Source organism: Hyperoodon ampullatus, assembly GCF_949752795.1.
Source record: "Hyperoodon ampullatus genome assembly, chromosome: 12".
Classification (NCBI taxonomy): Eukaryota; Metazoa; Chordata; class Mammalia; order Artiodactyla; family Ziphiidae; genus Hyperoodon; species Hyperoodon ampullatus.
The window spans coordinates 41,954,362-41,966,757 of record NC_136925.1 but is presented as its reverse complement, the minus strand read 5'-3'; positions in this window follow the sequence as shown (position 1 = coordinate 41,966,757).

Below are 12,396 nucleotides of genomic sequence, written 5' to 3'. Positions count from 1 at the left end.
CATGATTCTAAATAAAATCATAGTTCTTAGGAAGATGAGTACTTATCAACTATAAATAAGAAACCTTGCTGATGAATTGCAAAGAACACTAGTTTTCTTTACATTATAACCTAGATGTCTACTGGGTGCAGTGAATGTCTTTGTTTTTAAAACTAGGAAAAGAAAAGAAAAGCTAGTATACCCAAAGTCCTCATTTGTAAGACTTTATGACGAGTACCTTTAGTGTCATAGCATTTGGGACCTGGTAAAACTGACGTGCTTGTTTAGTTAACTCAAAGTGCCTGGAAAACACCCCAGGCACAAACATCAAGGCTTCCTCCTCTCTTTTTATTGTCTTTTTTGGAGGCGACACCATCATTAAAGATTCTACACAGAGTTGTACAAAAATGGCATCAGCAATGATTACTCTGAAATGTTTCTAGTTTGTGGAGGTTTAATAATGTGATGTTATTACCCCTTCCTCACTTCAGAGGCCTGTCCTGAGCCCTCAGCCACTGTTCCTCCCCGAGGTGAATGATGAAGGAAGTTACCCTGGTCCTCTTGCATTCATCTGCAGGTATGCAGGGGATGGAAGTGGGCTAGGGCTGACTCAGTAAAAATAACCTCTTAGCCTCAAAGCTTTATTCAGACCTAAACTGATGTTAGGGGTGACATGTGCAGAGTTCAAGGCTAGAGTCTTGTCTGATATTTAGTGACTAACTGAAAACCTAAAATGTGATTTTTAATTTCAGTGACTGGTTTCAGAATATCTGCCTGGTTAGTTCAATTTCTATATTATTCAAAGGCATCTCAGTTCATGGCTACAATCGAAGTATTAGACTAGCTCTTTCTCAGCTCAGTGCCCCCGGAATTGTTGTTGATACCCTTTTTCTTTGCTTCCTATTAAACAAGTCGCCTGTTTAAAGACTGAGCTCTTCTCGGAGCCGTGTCTGCGAGGGAGGCAGGCACTCCGTTTCAAACATTCCAGACCTTGTTTCATGATGTTTTGCCAGGAGCCTTCTTAACCTCAGTCACTTCATCAGCCACCTCAGCCAGTTTGCCAAATGCCCCATTGTCACCATCAACTTTGCCAAATGAATTGCAAAGTCCTGTGACCACTGGGAAATGATCCAGAAAGAATCTCTCAAAACACACGATCTTTCTGTTTCTTCTTAATGAACCAAGAAGAATCAGTGGGACCCACCTCCTAGTGGCAAATGAAAGAGAAGGAAGGTTAGACTGTGGGAAAATGCCACAAAGAAGAAATGCCTCTCCCCCTGAAGAGTTATGCAATATTTTTCAAGGTATATCGTTCTATAAGGGCCCACGAACCAAATAAACCACCACCAAAACGAGAAAGGATGAATGAAATCACCAACGAAAATTTAATTCCCATACCATTTATTTCTGCCAGGGAATCTTCAGTCTGTAAAGGACCCTAGAAATCATGCACCTCCGCAGTTGTGTTTTAGGCATGAGAAAAGTGAGGTGCAGAGGAACCGTGGCTCCGCTAAGCTCACCCTTGGGCTACAACACTCTGGCTTCCAGTCTACAGACATTTAGTCGGTGAACCTAGAAAACTTTCTGGTTTTTTTTTTTTTTTTTTTTTTTTTTTTGCTGTATGTGGGCCTCTCACTGTTGTGGCCTCTCCCGTTGCGGAGCACAGGCTCCGGACGCGCAGGCTCAGCGGCCATGGCTCACGGGCCTAGCTGCTCCGCGGCATGTGGGATCCTCCCGGACCGGGGCACGAACCCGTGTCCCCTGCATTGGCAGGCGGACTCTCAACCACTGCGCCACCAGGTAAGCCCAACTTTCTGGGTTTTGATGGTAGATTTGTTCAACAAATGATCCAGTATCTCCTGGAGGTAAACTGAGCCTCATGAACGTAGGAGAAGGCTGAGGGAAGATGCACCTCTGTTCTCTGGTGACTGGAGGATTAAACGATCATGTTGCAACTTGTTCTGTGGGAAATTCTTTGGGGGGTTAATTATTGCTGTACAGAGAGTCACTTTTCTTGAAGTAGTTTGGCATGTTTATTTTATCCTGCTATTCTATGAAACCAAGGCACAATTGAAAAGATCTTGACACCTTCCAGAAGCTTACAGGCAAAACCCGCCAGTAGATCGATTTCTTTTCGTTGTATCTGGCCAATCTCCAAAACAACAACAATGAAAAGGCTTTTATTTTTTAATACTGTGATGGTCATCTTTCCCTCTCTCTTCTGTTTTTTCTCCCTCCCTCTCCTAATTCTACACGAGTGGTACTCGTTGGAGTAATACTTAGCTGTTTGGAACACCTGCATTACCCTTCATGAGAAATGTGTGGGTCTGGCTAACTCTCCTTTGGGTGGAGGGAGGCTGCAAGAAGGGAGACACATCAACAACACAAAGTAGGCTCGCTCATTCAATACAGCTGGCACTGGGGAGGCCTGGTGCCCAGGCAGGACAGCATGTTCCTAACTTCATACTGATTTGTTCCATTTTCTATTGCAAAAGGCTTTCAGATAGACTCACTGGTGGGAGGCTTTCACTGACCCTGGGCAGTCACGTGCTGCCCACCCACCCACGTGAGCTACAGCCCCTCCATCTGTGATGGTGCATTTGCTCCCAAATCTTTAGCCTCAAGCCAAGCAGGTGGGACCTGTAAGAGGAACACTATAGTGTAGTTTAGTTCTCTACTTAACTGCCCAAGAAGCTTCTGAGTCTGGGGCTAGGTCACACTTAGACTGGGGTGTGTAGGAAGTGATAGTTGAGCCTTTGCTAAACAATGAAAGTCTTGGAGGAGCGAAGTGTACCTGGGCAAAGGTGACCATGTTCCGGACCTGCCTGCTCTTTTCTAGAAACGCTTGTACGGGAGGAGGAATTGCAGCCCCCAGATCTCCCAGGACTCGTAAACTAAGACCAGGAGGGCACACACTTCTCGTCCCTGGCCTGACTTCCTTTGCTCCCCTCACCAGGAAGGTGCTGACGGTGGGGGGGGGCGGGGGTGATGGTGGGGGGCGGGGGGGGGCGCGGCGGGGAGGGACAGGGAGAGGGAGGGCGAGAGGGAGAGAACTCATGCCTGATGGATCCCATTAGGCTTAGTGTGCAAAGCAAGTTGCGATGAAGTAGCTGCTCTGGTATGCGTCCAAAACTGCTGTTCTATTTTTAGTCTCTCCAGCGTGCTTCTTAGCCCCGCATTGTGCGCCTGGGCACCTGGATGGGCAGCGAAACATGGAACTGAGCCACTCATTTGTAAAGCTGGAAGGAAGGAGGCTGTTGATGCGGGGCTTGTTTATCGCTGACAGGGAAGGGAGACCTGGAATGTTAATGAGGACGGCTCTCTGAAGCATGCCTTCATGGTTAGCCAGGAGTTCAAAGGAAGAGGCAGGCTCAGTCCTGTGCCGAACAAATGTGAACCGTTGATAGAGGGAAGGAGAAATCAATTATGCTGTCGGAGGCCTCCATGTCATTGTGTTGCAGTTGTTAGAAAAGGTAGGACAAGGACCAGATCTCAAAAGGAAACAAAGCCACATGGCCTTGAAGTATAACGAGTTTGCCATGGCAACTGATGGAAATGAGCCTCCTGGGCACTGAGCAGGTGTGTTATCTTACAGAATAAATATACTTCTCTCACTCCCAGGTTTTTATAATAAAACCTGTGTTTGGATTACTTTCCCCTCCTCTTTGTTACCCAGAGAAGCTGGCTGTTGCTCAATCAGCCCAAGGCTCTAGTGAGGGAAATGTAATCGGTGTTATCAAAAGGGCTGCTTTCGAAAAGCTGGTGCTCAGCTTGGCTGCCAGCCTCGTAGCTGAGCAGCAGCTGGGCCACAGGTACCTGTCTGGCTTTTGCCACCTTCCAGGCGATGCCCGGCACAGAAGTCCACCTGGTCACGCATTCACTGAGGCGTGACAGGGAGGCCCAGCTCTCATCCTGGCACAGTGGTCAAAAGCTGCATTCTTCCAGGGAGAGGAGAAATGTGAGAAGGTGAGTCAGGGACCCGACCAATTTTCAGCGTCCTGTGTTATCCAGGATAGGGGGCAAGGGTTCCTTGAGTTTAGAGATCAACAGATTCTATCTTCCAATCTGTTGTTATAACAAAGTTCAGTTACTCAGAAACTTGCAGAGAGCTGCTGTTTCCCTGAGCTTTAAATCATCCCTCTCAAATGGGGTCTGGGGTGGCAGATTCTGGTATCTGAAATGTACACAAAATGTGGAGATTTTATAAAACGCTCCTGAGTCAGAAAGAAAAGTTGACTTTGGACTGTTGCAAGGCCAAAAATAATACAGCAGTCTATTAAAAAATTCACCTTTGTTTTCTGTAAAAATGATTCCTAAATATAAATGTACTATAAAAAAATAATAATACAGCAGGATAGTCCTATTTTCATTGCTCTCACTTTGTGACTAAAAGAAAACTTCCACTCTGGCTTCAAATTGATTTTCAAAGCAAGATGCTCATTCATAAGAGGCTAGTAGAACATGGACAATTCTAAACTAGGTTTGGGCAAAGCAGCCAGCCTGAGGGGAACTGTGCAGTCAGGGCCAGCCAGCTGAATGCAGAAGTCTCAGGCAGCAGTTAATGCTCCACAGCACCTAAACCCCATCCCCTGCTTCTGTATGGGCTCCTTCTTTCCTCCAACGAGATGCCCAGCATCAGCTCCTGCCCCTCTTGTAGAGTCCTGTCCCCCCAGACGGTGCCCCGGCTGCCCCATCACCTTATCTTTGACCCTAATAAGAAAAAATAATGGCTGCCTGAAGAATGAATTTAAGCTGTGGTGTCAGTGTGGAAAGGGTTTCATGCACTAGCCCTCCCAGGCAAAGTGGTATCACCAAGTCCAGGCACTAAACCATGCTGATGCTTAAGGGGGGGGGCATTCCCACAGTCAAGTTTTTTTTGTTTGTTTGTTTTGGTTTTTTTTCGGTACGTGGGCCTCTCACTGTTGTGGCCTCTCCCGTTGCGGAGCACAGGCTCCGGACGCGCAGGCTCAGCGGCCATGGCTCACGGGCCCAGCCGCTCCGCAGCACGTGGGATCTTCCCGGACCGGGGCACGAGCCCGTGTCCCCTGCATCGGCAGGTGGACTCTCAACCACTGCACCACCAGGGAAGCCCCCCACAGTCACGTTTTTAAAATTCAAGATTCTAAACTAGGTCTTTGGATACCAGCCTATACTTATTCTTTGAAAAGACACATGAAGCAGAAGTCTCTGATACCCCAGTGTGAGCATGAAAGTTCTGGTTCCATCCTGCTACCATTTCTAATGAAACTGTCATGTAAAAGCTAAACCAGAAAGGTCAGGGGTATGGTGGGGAATGGGGAGGTTTAAGCAGCAGTCACAGATCAGCAACCAACATCCAGTTATTTACTAAATGCCTACTATGTGCAAGGGGCGTATGCTTGGCACAAAGGTCAGTGATGCATGCTCTTGCCCTCCAGTTATTTAAAATCTAACTGGGGAGAGAGGCCATCATGTGGAAAGAGATCACCCAAGGCAGCGTACAGTAGACGCTAAGCAAACGGGCCAGCTGGTCCCTTTTCCCTGCTCCTTACTACGATTGGGGACTGAGCTCTCATTATGCAGTTTCAAGGTCAGATTTGCAAAGAAGCAGATGATTGGAGACTTCTCCTAATAAATAGAAGATGTGCTCACTCCTCTCCACATACACCTTTTAGATTATAATATTCAGGCCCTATAAATCACCATGTAAATGAGATCTGAGTTAGGAGACAGAATTTAAGAAATGGGAAAGTATAAAAATGCATCACAGAGTGTGCATATTAAACCAGTAAATGACAGCGCAGCCCACAGGGCATACATCAGGCCTCTCTAAACAGCAGCTTAGACCCGTGCCTCAAGAAGCGCCAGACCATACTGTAGTGGCAAGGTGAGGAAGTGCTTTTTACACTGCAGCCTCCACATCTGGGGGAGCAGAAACCTAGCCGGTGCTGGGATCAGCTGCGAGAGAGCAAAGGGATTTCTGCACTCTGTTGGGTAGGGTCTGGGGAGTGTTCGAAGTTGAATCTGTCAGCTAAATATACAAGTAACTGAGCGAGAGAGCAGAGAATGATAATATGCTGGAATGGGCAGAGAGACTTTCTCCATGAATGAGTATCGTCATGGTCCAGTTTCCCCAGACAAAATCTGCGGCAGAAAACTGACCAAGCTGGTCTGTGATGTGTCTTGACATGTTTCGTACTTGAGTGAGTGGTAATCAGACAAACCTGAGTTTGAATCAGACCTGTTTGCTTACAAGCAGTGTGATCTTTGGCAAGTTACTTTACCTCTCAGAGTCTCAGCCATTGAAATGGGGACAACAGAACCAACTCCTAGGGAGGTTGTCAGGACAAGGTAAGATGGGTGATATAAAGCTTCTAGAATAGTGCCTGGCACATAGTAAATAATAAATTTTCCTTCCTTTCTTGCCCTTTCCTTCTTGCTTTCCACCTCATAATTAATGATTATTTATGGGAACTTTGGATATTTTCTTACTTCTAAAAAGTCAAATAGCAAATCCTAACAACAACAAAAAACTTTCATTTTAAAAATGAAGCCTTAGGAAAGGTCAGCATATGAGCTTTTAAGCTGAAAACTTTCATCTAGTTTTTCAGAGAAACTAATCAGCACAGTTTGTTTTCTTAATAAGGCCTGCAAGAGGCCATAGCAGACTCAGAACAATCACAGCATCTGGAGACAGGCTTCTTCCCTCTAGCATCTCGCTAAGGAGCAAAACTCCAGCAGCACTGGCTTGGATGATTAGAGTTATAACATATCAAACTTGGCAATGAGCTTTGACTTTAAAGGAAACTAACTTTAGAGATTCACAATGGGGCCTCAAAATTAGGATAATGGATTTGAAACTATTTTGAAAAGTAATTTGAAAGGCAGTATTGTGTTCATATTATACCTATTACTTAAAAGGAAGTTTTGAATTCAGGTTGGGAAAACTGCTATGCTCTCCCCTGGCTCTGCTTTTCCAAGAAATGAGGTATCACTGCCTTTTTCTCACAGTCCACTGTGAACTGTGCAGCCAGCGAGAAAAGTGGGGGTGGGCCTAAGCAAACATTTAGATTGGAAATTAATTACCATATTGATTAGTGTTTCTTAAACCTCTTCCTTTTTTCCCAAAAGGAAAAATTTCTCTTGAGACCACCTTCTATGTTGACTTAAATAATTTTTTTCATCATCTTGTTCCTTAAATACATGCCATTGTATTATTAGGTATAAACGCTTTATACTTATAGCTCATTAAAAACTATAAGTACACAAAATGAAAAAGTCTAGACATCTGTTGCACACAGTGTGAATATACTCAATACTACCAAGCTGTACACTTAAAATGGTTAAGACAGTAAGTTTTAGGTTATGTGTTTTTTTTTTTACCACAATTAAAACAAACCATAAGAAGAAATCAAATTTAACAAGCTAGATAAAAACAAGATCACCAGATAAATTCAAATAAGAAACATTAATTTAGTGTAAAAGTGGTAAAATTTTGCTGAAACTAAGTAGCCAATGTTGGATTTAATTACAATTTATACATGCAATTATAAAAGCATAATAAGATGCTTTTATGCATTTTATGTCTCAACTGTTGACCTAAATATTTGATTATGAGCATGATGGACAGTCCTTTGATTCACAATCATTATCATTACCATAATTTTTCCTTCCATCAGGTTACTCATTTGAAACCATCAGTTGATTATTTTAATTGGTCCAACTCATCTAAAAATGGTTTTCTACAAAATATAATATTGTTAATTATTTTTTTAAAAAGCTCGTAACAAAAGTCCTTCATGGAGAATATTTGCAAGCTGATATGCCATATAAACACACACACAAACACATCTGTCAATAATCTGAAAAAAGTGACTGCTTTGCCTAGCTTCTTCTGAGTTCAACCTATGATACCAAGAGACCTGTAATGACTCAGTTTTCTCTCTACTTTCCTCTATTTGAACTATTGTAAAGCTTCATTTATACCAGTGCCATGATTCATTTGGCCTTCACTTTGAATGAGTGCATCATTTGTGTATCAAGTCAGCCAGCTCAGTTCTTTTTTCATCAGCCTGTGACAATTAAAGTACCATGGTTATTTTTATGATGGAAAGTCAAAATTAATTTATTAAATAAAGACATAAATCTCATCACTGAGCAGTTTTAGATTTATAGCTGGTAAAAAAACGCAATATAATTTTTACTGAACAGAAATCAAGATGGTTTTTGTATTTTGATGCCAGGAATGCCAATCTAAAACTACCACCAATTTAAAAGTTAAATATTGGCACATTAACAATCATGTGGTACCAACCCAATTTTAAACACAAAGCACCAACACTAAAAGTATGTGGTTATAAAACAAACATCCCAGATATGCTTATATTTTATAATGTAAGTTTTTTTTAGATCATCATTGAAATGAAAACACATTATTACTGATGGATCATCAATAATACATACACAGACCTCTAGTTTGAGGAAAAACTGATACTATATACATAGATAATAGAAATCTTTACAGAATTAGAACACCGCAAAAGTGGAGTGAGGAGGGCATCCCACGAGTGGGATACCTGGTGCCAGTGTTGGGCCCAAGCAGCTCAAGAGAGCCACCCCTGCAGAGGGTCGGCTTAGCTCAGTGTCAGAGCCAAAGCAGGCTGAGAGGATGGCTCAGTGCAGGGTGGCCCAGGTGGGCTGAGGATTGAGGGTGGGAGGGGCAGCCCGGCAGGAGGTTTCAGAGCCCACGTGGGGTGAGAGGAGTATCTGTGTAGGAAGGTGGTCCAGCACAGGTTGTTATAGCCAAAACAGCTATGTTACCTAATAAGATACAATAAGAACACAGCATCACTTCTGTGGTATTCCTGACAAAGACATATGCATAACTTAATCATGAGAAAACATCATATGAGGGACATTCTACAAAATGACTGGCCCATATTCTTTCGAAGTGTCAAGGATATTAAAGTCAAGGAAAAACGGAGGAACTATTCCAGACTGAAGGAGACTGGAGAGACATGGGGAATAATTGCATGGTGTGGTTTGGAACTGGAATCCTTTTGTTATAAGGTATGTATGGAGAAATTTGACTGGAGTCTGAGGATTAGACCCCAGTGTACCAATGTTAATTTCTCAATTTTGCTGTTTGCACTGGAGTTGTACAGGAATGTCTCTGTTTGAGCTATGTCTCTGTTTGAGTTGTAGAATGTGAGCTATGATATTCAGGGGTGATGGAGGAATCGGATTGACAACTTCCTTTCAAATATTTCAGGGGAGAAAAGATCTTTGTACTTTGCTTGCAATTTTTCTGAAAATTTGAGATCGTCTCAGAATTTTAAATTTAATGAGATTGGGGAATGTTGTTTCTTTCTTTTAAAAAAGAGGACAAAAAATTCATGTATAAAGTCTGACCAACTATGTAGAAATGTCTTGCAAAGTGGTAAGAGTTCCCATATCGAGCACTTATAATGGGTCAGTCAGATGTTAAACTAAACAGTTTGTGTATCTTATTTAAATTTCACACCAATCTTACAAAGCGGGTACTACTAGTACCATTTTACAGATGAAGAATCTGAGGCTCAGAGAGGCTGAGTACCTTGCCCAGGCTCTTAACTAACCTACTGTACTGCTCAAAAAAAAAAAAGATTGGAAAAAAATTTCCAAAAAGATTGGAGAATATTAACAGCAGTAGTCTCAGGGCAGTGGGACTACAAATAACTTTTGGTTTTTCCTTTTGTAGTTTTCAGTATTTTCCAAAATATCTACAATGGCATGTTGCTTTTGTAATTAGGAAAAAAGAGAAAGTTGTCATTTACAAAATAATCATTGTGGAGCGATGTTGTAAAAATATGTTGAGGGCTTCCCTGGTGGCGCAGTGGTTGAGAGTCCGCCTGCCGATGCAGGGGACACGGGTTCGTGTCCCAGTCCGGGAAGATCCCACATGCTGCGGAGCGGCTGGGCCCGTGAGCCATGGCCGCTGAGCCTGCGCGTCTGGAGCCTGTGCTCTGCAACGCGAGAGGCCACAACAGCTAGAGGCCCGCGTACCGCAAAAAAAAAAAAAAAATGTTGATTATTCAAAACCATACTGAACAACCCAAACTCTTACTAGTGATACTATCTCTTAGTAGTGATATTATTGATGACTTTCATTTTTAATTTTTTGCTTCTCTGTAATTTACTGTTTCTATAATTAATTCTTTCATTCATTCAACAAATACTTACTGAGCATCTGCTATGATTTATTTTTATAAGAAGAAAGAATTTTTAAAGAAAAAAATGTACTGTATAAGTCCAAAGTTGTAAATTTTATTCAAAAGAGCAGGGAGGAACAATATGTATGCTTGGAAAAAGACAGGGCACCAAGATGTTACTAGCAGTTATGTTTCAGTGGTGAGTTAGTGGAGAGTTTATCTTTTCTTAATACTTTTCTATGCTCTCCCAGTTTTCAACAATATGTATTACTTCCACATTCTATTCATGGCTGTGTCTCCAGTGCTTAGAAGAGGAAGTGGCACATGGTAGGAGTTCAAGAAGATGTTCTGAATGAACAAATGCTTTTGATTACAAATACCAAAAATATACAGTTTTTAAAAACAGCAATAAGGAGTTCCCCAGTGGCCCGGTGGTTAGGATTCTGGGCTTTCAGTGCAGTGCGCCGGGTCCAGTCCCTGATCAGGGAACTGAGATCCCGCAAGCTGCGCAGCGCGGCCAAGGAAAAAAAAAAAAAAAACAATGACCTTTATTTATTCATTCCATTATGGTAGTTGGCAAACTGTGCGTTCAACCTGTGCTATCCTAAGCTGGAGAAGACATAAGAGAAGGCCAAGGTATAGTAGGGTGCTCTAGTGGCCATTTAATGGGTGGTGGTGAATGGGGAGAACCATGTGATGGGAAGACAGGGTGAGCAGAAAGAGGGGAAACTCTTCAGAAGAACACCATAATGTGATTTTATTGTATTTATTAAGATTTCTATTCAACCTGTTTTTAGGAGCATTGGCGACACATCACTATGCCAGCATATACTGAGGACAGATCTTGTGTTGTATGGCTGAGCTTCTTGGTAGTGATACCTGAGGTTCACGGAGGAGTGGGCTGAGGTTGGGATGACTCAGTCAGAGGCTCCTGTTTTGCTTGTAATTATGAAGCTCATTTTTCTGGTTTTATAAAGTAACATGGATCAAAACCCTAAGAGAGACTGGATATTAGGCTAGTGTGGGAGAGATGTCCCTTAGATGGTCCATGAATCAAGCTGACGACCCAGCATCCATCTCTCTCCACTTGGCTCTTCAACTCTCAACTCATTTTGGAGGGAGGTTATGTGCTATGTGATTTTGCCAAATTTGAAGATTCTCAAAAGTCACATGAAGTAGTCCTTATGTGTATCCAGGGATTACTAGAAGAAACAAACCTTTCTGGTCATCCTTGAATCCTTTCTTTCTCTTACAGCAATACATGGGCAAATTCTGTTTGTTCTGCCTTCAAACTCTCTCCAGAGTCTGACTACTACCCACTCTCTTGTCTTACTTGGATTATTGCAAGAGCCTCTCGACTATTCCCTGCTTCAGCCCTTGGCCCCCTGGTATATTTTCCTCACAGCAGCTACAGGATTCTTTTAAAACCTAACTCAGATTATGTCTTCACCCAAACATCTGCAATGGCCATAGCCCTTATAATAAGGTGCCCACTTGGGTCCCACAACTCTCTCTTATGTCTCTGACCTACTTTTTTCCTCACAGCAGCTACAGGATTCTTTTAAAACCTAACTCAGATCATGTCTTCACCCAAACATCTGCAATGGCCATAGCCCTTATAATAAGGTGCCCACTTGGGTCCCACAACTCTCTCCTATGTCTCTGACCTACTTCTCTACAGCTCTCCCCTTGCTCGCTCCCCTCTAGCCATCTTGACTTCCTTGCTGTTCCTCAAACATGCCAGGCACACCATGCCCTTGCTGTATCCTCTGCAGGATGCTGTCCCCACCCCCTCCAAATGGCCCTCTCTCTCTCCCTTGGGATCTCTCCTCAAATGTCACCATATCAGAGAGACCTTTCCTGACCATCTCTGTAAGTGGAAACCAGCTCCCCAGACACCATCTCCTTTACTTTGCTTTTTTTCTTCATAGCAGTCATCATCATTGGGACAGTTCTGTCCACCAAGTGTGTCTGATTTTCCTAAACATATGATATGATTGCACTCCCTCACCTTTTGAAGTTGGGTGCAGCCACCTGACTTACTTTGTCCAGTGCCACGTGAGGAGAAGGGTCGTGTGTCACTTTCGGGCATAAGCCAGTGCGCAGTTCACCACTCTATCTTCTCCCTCTCCCACAGAGACTGGCCATGCTCCAGATGGGGATTCTCCGGGCAGCCTGGGTCCCAGAGTGAAGCTGCACAGAGCTGAGCCCCCAGCTGACCTGCAATGAACACCCAGTGTAAGTCAGA